The following is a 9,274-nucleotide window of genomic DNA, read 5'->3' on the forward strand; positions in this document are numbered from 1 at the left end:
ACAAAAACTCTGTTTTTTACCATATTAATTATCAATGATAAAGTTTTTTTTTGTTTTTATAAACTGATTGGTTTTTTCCCATAAACGAGCTCATTAGGGCTATCATCTTAGTTGGATTCTTCTACATGGGTTATGGTTTTTTATGTTATTTATATGAACGGTGGTCACTTGTTTTGAGACTGAGTATCAATGATGCGGTGAGGAGTAAGCGTCATAAAAACTACAAAAGTATGTTGTAGCATTAAGAAAGGTAGTAATGATTTGATTATCAAGATAAAACTGGTTGTTATTTGGAGGGTTTAGCATTACTTCCTCCCTCTCTTAGCCCTAAAAACTGGAAGGTCTGTTTCGCCAGACACAACTGGTTCCTTGGATGCTATATCTTGTTGGCATAGCTTTGGCTATCTCTGCTCTTGGGAAAATTGAACTCTGTCGTGATGTGTTACTGGTCTTAAAACGTGAAAAATATAAGGTTGGATTGGACACTCTCTGCAAGGATATTGAAGGATTGGACCTTTTATGTCGATTTGGGTATTAAGACACTTGGGTCAGAAGGGGTGGTGGCCTTTTGATCAAAATGATATGTATAATAATATCTATTAAGGTCTTTTTAAAAAAATGGGGCTATATAGAAAACATACGTATAACTATCTCCTTTAAAATTTAAAAATACTCTAAAATTTTGGAGTACATGAGCTGTTTTTGGACATCTGTTTTTAGTTGAAAAAGTTGTAAGTTGGACATGGATAACAGCTGATATAGTCCATTGACACCTGTAAAACACATCCAAGGCTAACATATCTGTTGTCTTGTTTGAATGGATGCAGGTAAGGACTCTATCTTTTCTTGGATTTTTTTTGGTTTAAAGCAAATGTCTGTACATAATTAAACTTACACCTACTGCTGAGGAAGTACTTATGATATCAGTGTATACTGGAATGAGGCTTCATTCTCATAAGCTTTGTACAAAGATAATTCTAAGATTGCGTTGTTTTTGTACTTGTCATTGCTTTTTCTTTAAAGCTAGTTGTCTTTTGAATGTTAAAGTTCAATTATGTCTTATTATTTAAGTTAAAACAACTACATATACATACATACCTTCCTTGGTTTTGGTGTCAAGTTTAACTTTCTCTTTCACTTTCTTGGGAAAATTGGACCTCTTTCATAGTGCTATGGAAAATATGGAAAAAATCAAAACTCTGTCCCTTGTCCATTTCTAATGGAGGTTATTTGAGAGAAAGAATAGAGAGAGGTTGACTTCCCTTAACTTCCACTTCTTTTTCCCCTTCAACCTCCTCTGCATTTGCTTCTTCTCTTGCCTCCCCACCCTTTGAGAGAGAGAGAGAGAGAGAGAGAGAGAGAGAGAGAGAGAGAGAGAGAGAGAGAGAGAGAGAGAGAGAGAGAGAGACTCGATGTGATTGGACAGGGATATGTATATGTGTGTGTATACATGCACATACACATACATATATATGTAGTTGGAATGCAAGCTCAGAGAGTGCACTATGTAATCATGTTAATGTTGTTATCATATATATGTGGTAATGATGTGTGTGAACACACGTAGGATCGCCGGGGCATTTTCCCCCTCTTTAGGAGGCTTTCCCCCTCGTGCATTGTATATACGACCATCGTTCTAGGGCTAGCTATCTTTTCCAATGCACACTAAGCCGATGCTGCGGCTCACTACGTACCAAAAACAATTTCTTGTCCCTGTCAATGTTGATGCAATGCCATTGTAGACGCTCGTACTCCATTTCCAAACCACCACAACCTGCAAGACTATCTAAAATTGCATCCACAACCTTTGTGAAGTTATCCAACAACCACTTGTTTATAAAAGCACAAACATTAGCAGACATTTCAATGGAACATTAGCAGACTAGTTCAATGGTGAAAATTGAGCATAAAAGTGCCCTCCTCGACTAACCGTGCAAAAGAACTTGCTCTTCTCCACTCCAAGCCTAAATGATGCTCCAAAGGCATCTAGAGTCCATGGCAAGTCCCGTAGTGGCTCCGGATCATGTCACAATCAAACTCAAACCCATCATTGTCACAATCAAACTAAAACCCATCGTTGTCAGCTGCCACATCTCCTGCTTGACGATCACATAGTGGAATCACTAGAAGGCCTTCAATTTTATGTGTGAACATGATTAACAATAAGGTCATGACCTACAATATGGGTACTCCTTCAAACAAAAAACACACCAATATCTACCAACCATGAAATTCGTGGAGAATGGTTGAGAAATTACTGGATTCGTGAAGTCATCTATCACAACATATGTGTGTGACACCATACAAAGAAAAAATAGTGCGAAGATGGAAAAAATCGTGCAAGCGGGCCTCCTCGCTGATGAGTGCTAAGTGGTTTGTCTGGCACGCCATGACTATTGCACCATCCAATAGTAAAACTTTGCAGCAAAGGTGAACACACTAGCAACGTGCTCGACAGAGAAGGCATTCCATCGGGGTATGCCACCAATGGCGGAATCAAGTTTGCAATGTGTGGGAAGGTCTGCCCACACAAATTACACCCCTCTAAGCCGCTGATCAGACTCCATTTTTTTGGAGCATGAGAGAGACCCAATCAAACGTTGGATCATTCGAAGGCTCCTGCAATACATAAATACCACGCAAAAGAAGATTGAGATAGTGCTTATTAAATATAAAGTGGATGCAAAAGTATCATTTACTCACTCAAAAGAAATCTTTGTATCCATGATAGCCTTCCGTAGATGGCATACATCAACAAGTACTATGAGATGTACTGGGACTACCCCAACAATTAAAATTTCTGCCATTTGTGCATTAGAGTGAGCCAAAACTATATCAAATGCAAACTTTAATGAAATGTTAGGTACCACAATTTTATTGTTTCCAAAACAGGCATTTGTTTATGGTGGCATTTCTTACCTTGAAAAGGAGTCAAGTGGTTTTGGTGGCCGAATAGAAACTGGGTGGCTGCCCTTGCTTTGTCTAGTAGTAATGGATATGGTTCACTCGGGACCCCGGGATCTCGAAGCTTGGGAAGGACTAGATCTCCGGTGACTCGAAGTGACGTTCGGAATCACCTTGCACATAATCTGACCCGCCACCTTCATGCTCACTCCTTTCACTCTAAAACTCCTCCGAGAACTCTGAAATTTTTTTGATGACTGACCTCCTCTCTTCTTACCTTGTTTATGTCTGTTCACTCCAATTTTTGGGCTTTTCTTTTCAATCTCCTGCTTTTCTTTTCTACTCTACTATCATGTCATGCACTATAGACTTCCCTTCTTTCAAAGGGGTTTTTCCATTTACCAATGGGAAGATTATCTTTGGGGTTAAATACCAGAGGAGCATGTTGCACCACAAACATTTTCTGCTTCGTATGAAATTGTCATGGTTGGGAGTGAAGAGTTGACAATGCCAATGGAGAGAAAAAGAAATCATTTGGAAGAGGAGTTTTATGTTGTGGTGGATGAATTTCTTTCTACAAAGTTTGTGGTGCTAGTCAAAGATGACAGAGTCTCAGATTATATTAGCACGGTTTCTCCATTGGTGGATGTTCCCTACATAGACCTTACTAGTCCAAGTAATGAGCAACTCTTTGGAGAGAAAGCATTGCTTAACTCTATCGCGGTAAGGAGTACAAATAGTATTTTGTCATTTTTTAATGCAATGACGAAGCCCAACACTTTGACAAAGCTTCTTTCAAAGATAGTGGAAATCAAACAAGTGTCAAAAATACCAAAGGTGTACAATGGTAACATGGTGTTTGAGTTTCCACCAACCCTAGGAAAGGTTCATCCAATGTGAAGTCGCGGAGCGGAGCGTGGGTCGACTCTCTCTCACACACACACAGTGAGCTTACACAGTACAGTACGCAGAGAACTGCTAGAAGGGTTATCTCCCAATACCTTAGTATTCACAAAGTATATGTTAGTATATACAAAGAGTTAGAGGTAAGTGAGTTAGGCGGGCGGGCGGCCATATCCGCATAAGAGGCCACTTGGGCTTTAATCCCAACAACCTCCCACTTAAAGTCCAATGTGGCACTTTAAGTAACTGTAAATCTATGAACATAAATGTACAAAGATTTACATGGCTGCCATCTATCCAATGCCCAATAACTCACGACAATGCACAAAGCCCTCTCCTGGAAGTCCCTTTGTGAGTAGATCAGCAGGATTGTCCTTGGTGTGGATCTTCAGCAGTTGTATCTGCTTGTCTTCAAGTACTTCCCTAATGAAGTGATATTTGACATCAATATGCTTAGTCTTCGAATGGAACACTGGATTCTTTGCCAATTGTATAGCACTTTGACTATCACAATATAACTCTGGCATATCTACTTTGATTCCCAAGTCTGCAACCAATCTACCAAGCCAAATAGCTTCTTTGCATGCCTCATTTGCTGCAACATACTCAGCTTCTGTAGTAGACTGCGTAACACAATCTTGTAATCAAGATCGCCATGATATGGCACCTCCAGCCAATGTAAAGACATAGCCTGATGTAGATCTCGTCTTATCCAAGTCTCCTGCATAATCTGAGTCAGTGTATCCTCTTACACTCAAATCCTGACTACCATAGCATATGCGCATACTCTTTGTATGTTTTAAGTATCTCATGATACCTTTCACTGCCTCCCAATGTTTCTTGCCGGGATTTGACATATATCTGCTAACCACTCCCACTGCAAATGCAATATCCGGACGTGTAGCAATCATTGCATACATCAAACTACCCACTGCAGACGCATATGGAATCTTATCCATTTCAGCCTTTTCTTCCTCAGACACAGGACAATCTTGTTTGCTAAGTTTCACATATGGTGGCAATGGAACACTCAATGCCTTTCCCTTCTCCATATTGAAACGTTGCAAAACCTTGTCAATATACTCTGTTTGAGATAACCAAATCAACTTCTTTGATCTGTCTCTCTCAATGCGCATACCAAGTATATGACTTGCCTCACCCATGTCTTTCATGTCAAACGATTTTGCCATCTTTGACTTCAAAGCTGAAATTTCTTCCAAGTGTTTGCCAGCAATCAACATGTCATCCACTTACAAAATAAGGATCAGCCAACTACCATCCTTAACCTTCTTTGTATATAGACAGTGATCGAACTCACTACGTTTGTAGCCTTGAGAAAGCATAAACTGGTGGAACTTATGGTACCATGCCCTCGGTGATTGTTTTAAGCCATAAAGACTCTTTAACAACTGGCATACCAAATGTTCCATGCCTTTCTCAACAAACCCTTCTGGCTGCTGCATGTAAATTTCCACATCTAAATCACCATGCAAGAACGCTGTCTTGACATCCATTTGGTGCAACACCAAATCCAATATAGCAACCAATGCAAGAAAGCATCTCAATGTAGTCATCTTGACCATTGGAGAGAAGACTTCATCAAAGTCAATGCCTTGTTCTTGCTTAAAGCCCTTGGCAACAAGCCTTGCTTTGTACTTTGGCTGACTATCATGAGCGGTGATCTTATACCTGTAAACCCATTTACAAGGTAGAGCCTTTTTGCCCTGTGGTAATTTAACCAACTTCCATGTCTGGTTTTTATGCAGAGCTGTCATCTCTGACTGCATGGCCAACTGCCATTTTTTCGAGTCAACCACTTGTAATGCTTCCTTGTAACAAGATGGTTCTCCGCAATCTGTGAGCATGACATAATTTAGAGATGGCACATAACGATCAGGTGGTTTGGAGACACGCTCAGAACGTATCACCACAATTGATTCTGCCTCTCTAGCCACTATAGGCTGTTCCTGAGCCTGACCATGCTGTCTTGATGTGCTAGCACTAGGTCCATCTTCCCTGAAGACAACTCTTCTGATCTCCTCTGTCTTCTCTGGCTTAGCGTGAAACTTGGCTTCATTGAAATGCACATCATTGCTACGAATAAGCTTTCTGGACTCAGGATCCCAAAGCCGATAACCCATCTCGCCCGATTCTCCGTAGCCAAGAAATATACACTTCTTGCTCTTTGGTTCTAACTTATTTCTGAACTCCTTAGGAATATGGCTATAAGATTCACAACCAAAGACTCTGAGATGCTTATACGAAGGTGCCTTGCCTGTCCATAGCATCTCGGCCACTGCACTCTTATCCAGAACCCTACTAGGAGACTTGTTGATCAAATGGACTGCTGTAGCCACTGCTTCCGCCCAAAATCCATCAGGCAACTCAGCATTTGACAACATGCTTCTGACCTTCTCTTGTATGGTCCTATTCATACGTTCTGCAACCCCATTCTGTGAAGGATTATATGGTGCAGTAAGTTCCCGCTTAATCCCTTTTGCTTCACAAAAGTCTTGAAAAGCTTTGGAAACGTACTCTCCACCATTGTCAGTTCTCAAACACTTCAGCTTCTGACCACTCTGATTCTCCACCAGCTGCAAGAATGTCTTAAAGACCTTGAGCACCTCATCCTTGTGCTTCAAGAAGTAAACCCATACTTTGCGAGAATAGTCATCTATGAATGTACAAAAGTACGCTGCTCCCCCTAGTGACAAACTAGGCATTGGTCCGCATAGATCACTGTGTACAAGAGCTAACCGTTCGTCCCTACGATTCCTCTTTGATCTGTGCGGTTCCTGTGTTTGCTTACCATAAACACAATGCTCACAAAACTCGAAATCTTGAAATGAAAATCCAGGCAAATAACCATAATGAGAAAGTATTTCCATTCCTCTTTTTGACATATGTCCCAACCTACGATGCCACAGTGACACACTTGGCTGCTCAATCACATTAATTACATGGTTTTTAACCTCTGAAACATGTAAAGTGTACAGAGTTCCTGACTTGCTGCCATGTGCTACAGTCATCGAACCTTTGGAGATCTTCCAAGCGCTGTTCCCAAAAACTGTCACATAACCCGCATTATCCAACTTCCCTGTACTAATCAAGCTCTTTCGGATTGCTGGAACATGTCTGACATTCTTGAGCCATAAAGAAGAGCCATTCTGAAACTTCAACTACACATCTCCCACTCCAAGTATGTCACAAACCTGCTCATTACCAAGTCTGACATAATCTTTAGTAGCCACATATGATGTAAACCACTCTTTGTGCGGAGAAACATGTAAAGATGCCCCTGAGTCGATAATCCAATCACTCATAGCATGTCCATCCTCTGCAGTCAAGAAAACAGAATCAAGATTGCTTGTAAGGAAGATGTCACCAGCTGCTATACCAGAATCACTGTCTAAACCAGATCCTGTGACATTCACCTCTTCAATCTTCACTGAACTCTTATTTTCATCTTGCTCAGAACTCTTTGTTTTTCCTTTTTCTTGTTTCCACTTCGTACAGTCTCGCTTCATGTGACCCTTCTTGCCACAATGGTAGCATTCTATGTCATCCTTTGACTTCGAATCACGAGACTTACTTCGGTTTTGTGCCTTCTTACCCTTCTTCTCTTTAAACTGTTGTCTCCCTCGAATGACCAAAGCACTATTGCCTTTGCCTTTGTCCATGTTCTTCCTGTTCACTTCCTCTGTGAGCAAGCTGCCTTCTACATTGGCACTTGTAAGACCTTCTGGCGCGACAGAATTACTTAACGCTGTACGAAAAGTATCCCAACTGTCTGGCAAAGTGATTAAGAGAAACATAGCCTTCACTGAATCTGGAAAGACTATCTCCTGTGCTGTTAACTGGCTGAAAATTGTGTGAAATTCATTCAGATGATTTGACATGGCTGTCCCTTCCTTCATCTTCAAATCCACCAATTTCTTGAGCCAGTAAATCTGAGAAGCAGCACTTTGTTTCTCGTACATACCACATAGCTTTTGCCATACGCCATACGCTGTAGTCTCTTTTGCTACGTTGAAGTAAACATTTTCTACCAGTGTCAGCATGATTGTGGAACAAGCTAACTCGTCAAGGTCTTCCCACTCATCTTTAGCCATACCTTCTGGTCTCTCCCCTTTGAGCTTCAGTGGCTTCACTTGTTTTTTCTGCACCAAAACCTGCCAAATCTGCTTCTTCCAGAATGGAAAGTTTGTGCCATCCAGCTTCTTTATGTTGTAAAGAGTCTCACTTTGAGAAGATGCCATTTCTGCCAAACTGCTTACTCCTGAGAAAAATCCGGCAGAGTTTCCCCTGTAAACTGGCCTCTGTACACAGTAAACAAGCTGTAATCAACAAGCTGAACACCTCTCCTCAGGAACTGTCAGTATTTTGAAAATTTTTGACAGAGTCTCCCCTGTAAACTGAGCTCTGGGAACCAAAAGATAGCTCAAAAAACAATCATAAATAGCTGACCAGTGACAAATCTAAAAAATCTCTGTAATATGTTGTCCTGTAAGCATACACTGTCTCCTCTCTGGGCGATGAAAGAACCTGTATCTGTCTCAAGACTGAACCTTGAACAATGCCTCAACGGCCTGACGCATAAGATGCAATCCAGTGTCTACATAAAGTCATACATCCTAAGGGATAAAAGTCTCCGAAGAGGATGCGTGTAGAGGGGAACTCCAGCAACCTAATCCACCTCACACTGGGTAACCCAGCCCCCAGTGCTTGGCTTCAAAAAAACTCACACACGACCCTCTCAAATGGCTCAGCAAACTGCCCAGAACTAGCATACATCCTATAATAGACCAATCACTGTTCTATGACCGCTGCGGCGGTCTGTCTGCTAGCGTGACTCACAACTAGCAGACCCACAATCACAGTACATCAATCTACAATACATGCCAGTGGTGTCAAGCCGTCGTATGGCCACACCTCCCCTGGAACCTGGCAAGCACAAGAAGTAGCAATGCAGACTGCAATATATATATCTGATGATATATATGTGTACCTGGTCTATAGATGATGCTCTGAAGACTAATAAGTGATGTATGTCGATGCCGATATTGATGTCGACCACCTCCTGCTTGCCAATCTACACAAGACGGATTTCTTTGCGGCTGAAATCTATCTTCTGCTGTAGTGCTTAGAACGAAATTCTGAGGGCATAAACGGCTTCGAAAGGGGGGTAAAACCGCAGGTCGCCTGTTGGAAACGCTCCCGGAATGCCGAGTGTGAATTTTAGAACTCCGGATCCAGAATCTGCCGGAAAAGTGCGCGCGCGCGATTGCGCAAAACCGCACTGAACCAAGGCTCTCATACCAATTGAAGTCGCGGAGCGGAGCGTGGGTCGACTCTCTCTCACACACACACAGTGAGCTTACACAGTACAGTACGCAGAGAACTGTTAGAAGGGTTATCTCCCAATACCTTAGTATTCACAAAGTATATGTTAGTATATACAAAGAGT

Source organism: Adiantum capillus-veneris, chromosome 13 (assembly GCF_014529385.1).
Source record: "Adiantum capillus-veneris isolate H3 chromosome 13, ASM1452938v2, whole genome shotgun sequence".
Lineage (NCBI taxonomy): Eukaryota > Viridiplantae > Streptophyta > Polypodiopsida > Polypodiales > Pteridaceae > Adiantum > Adiantum capillus-veneris.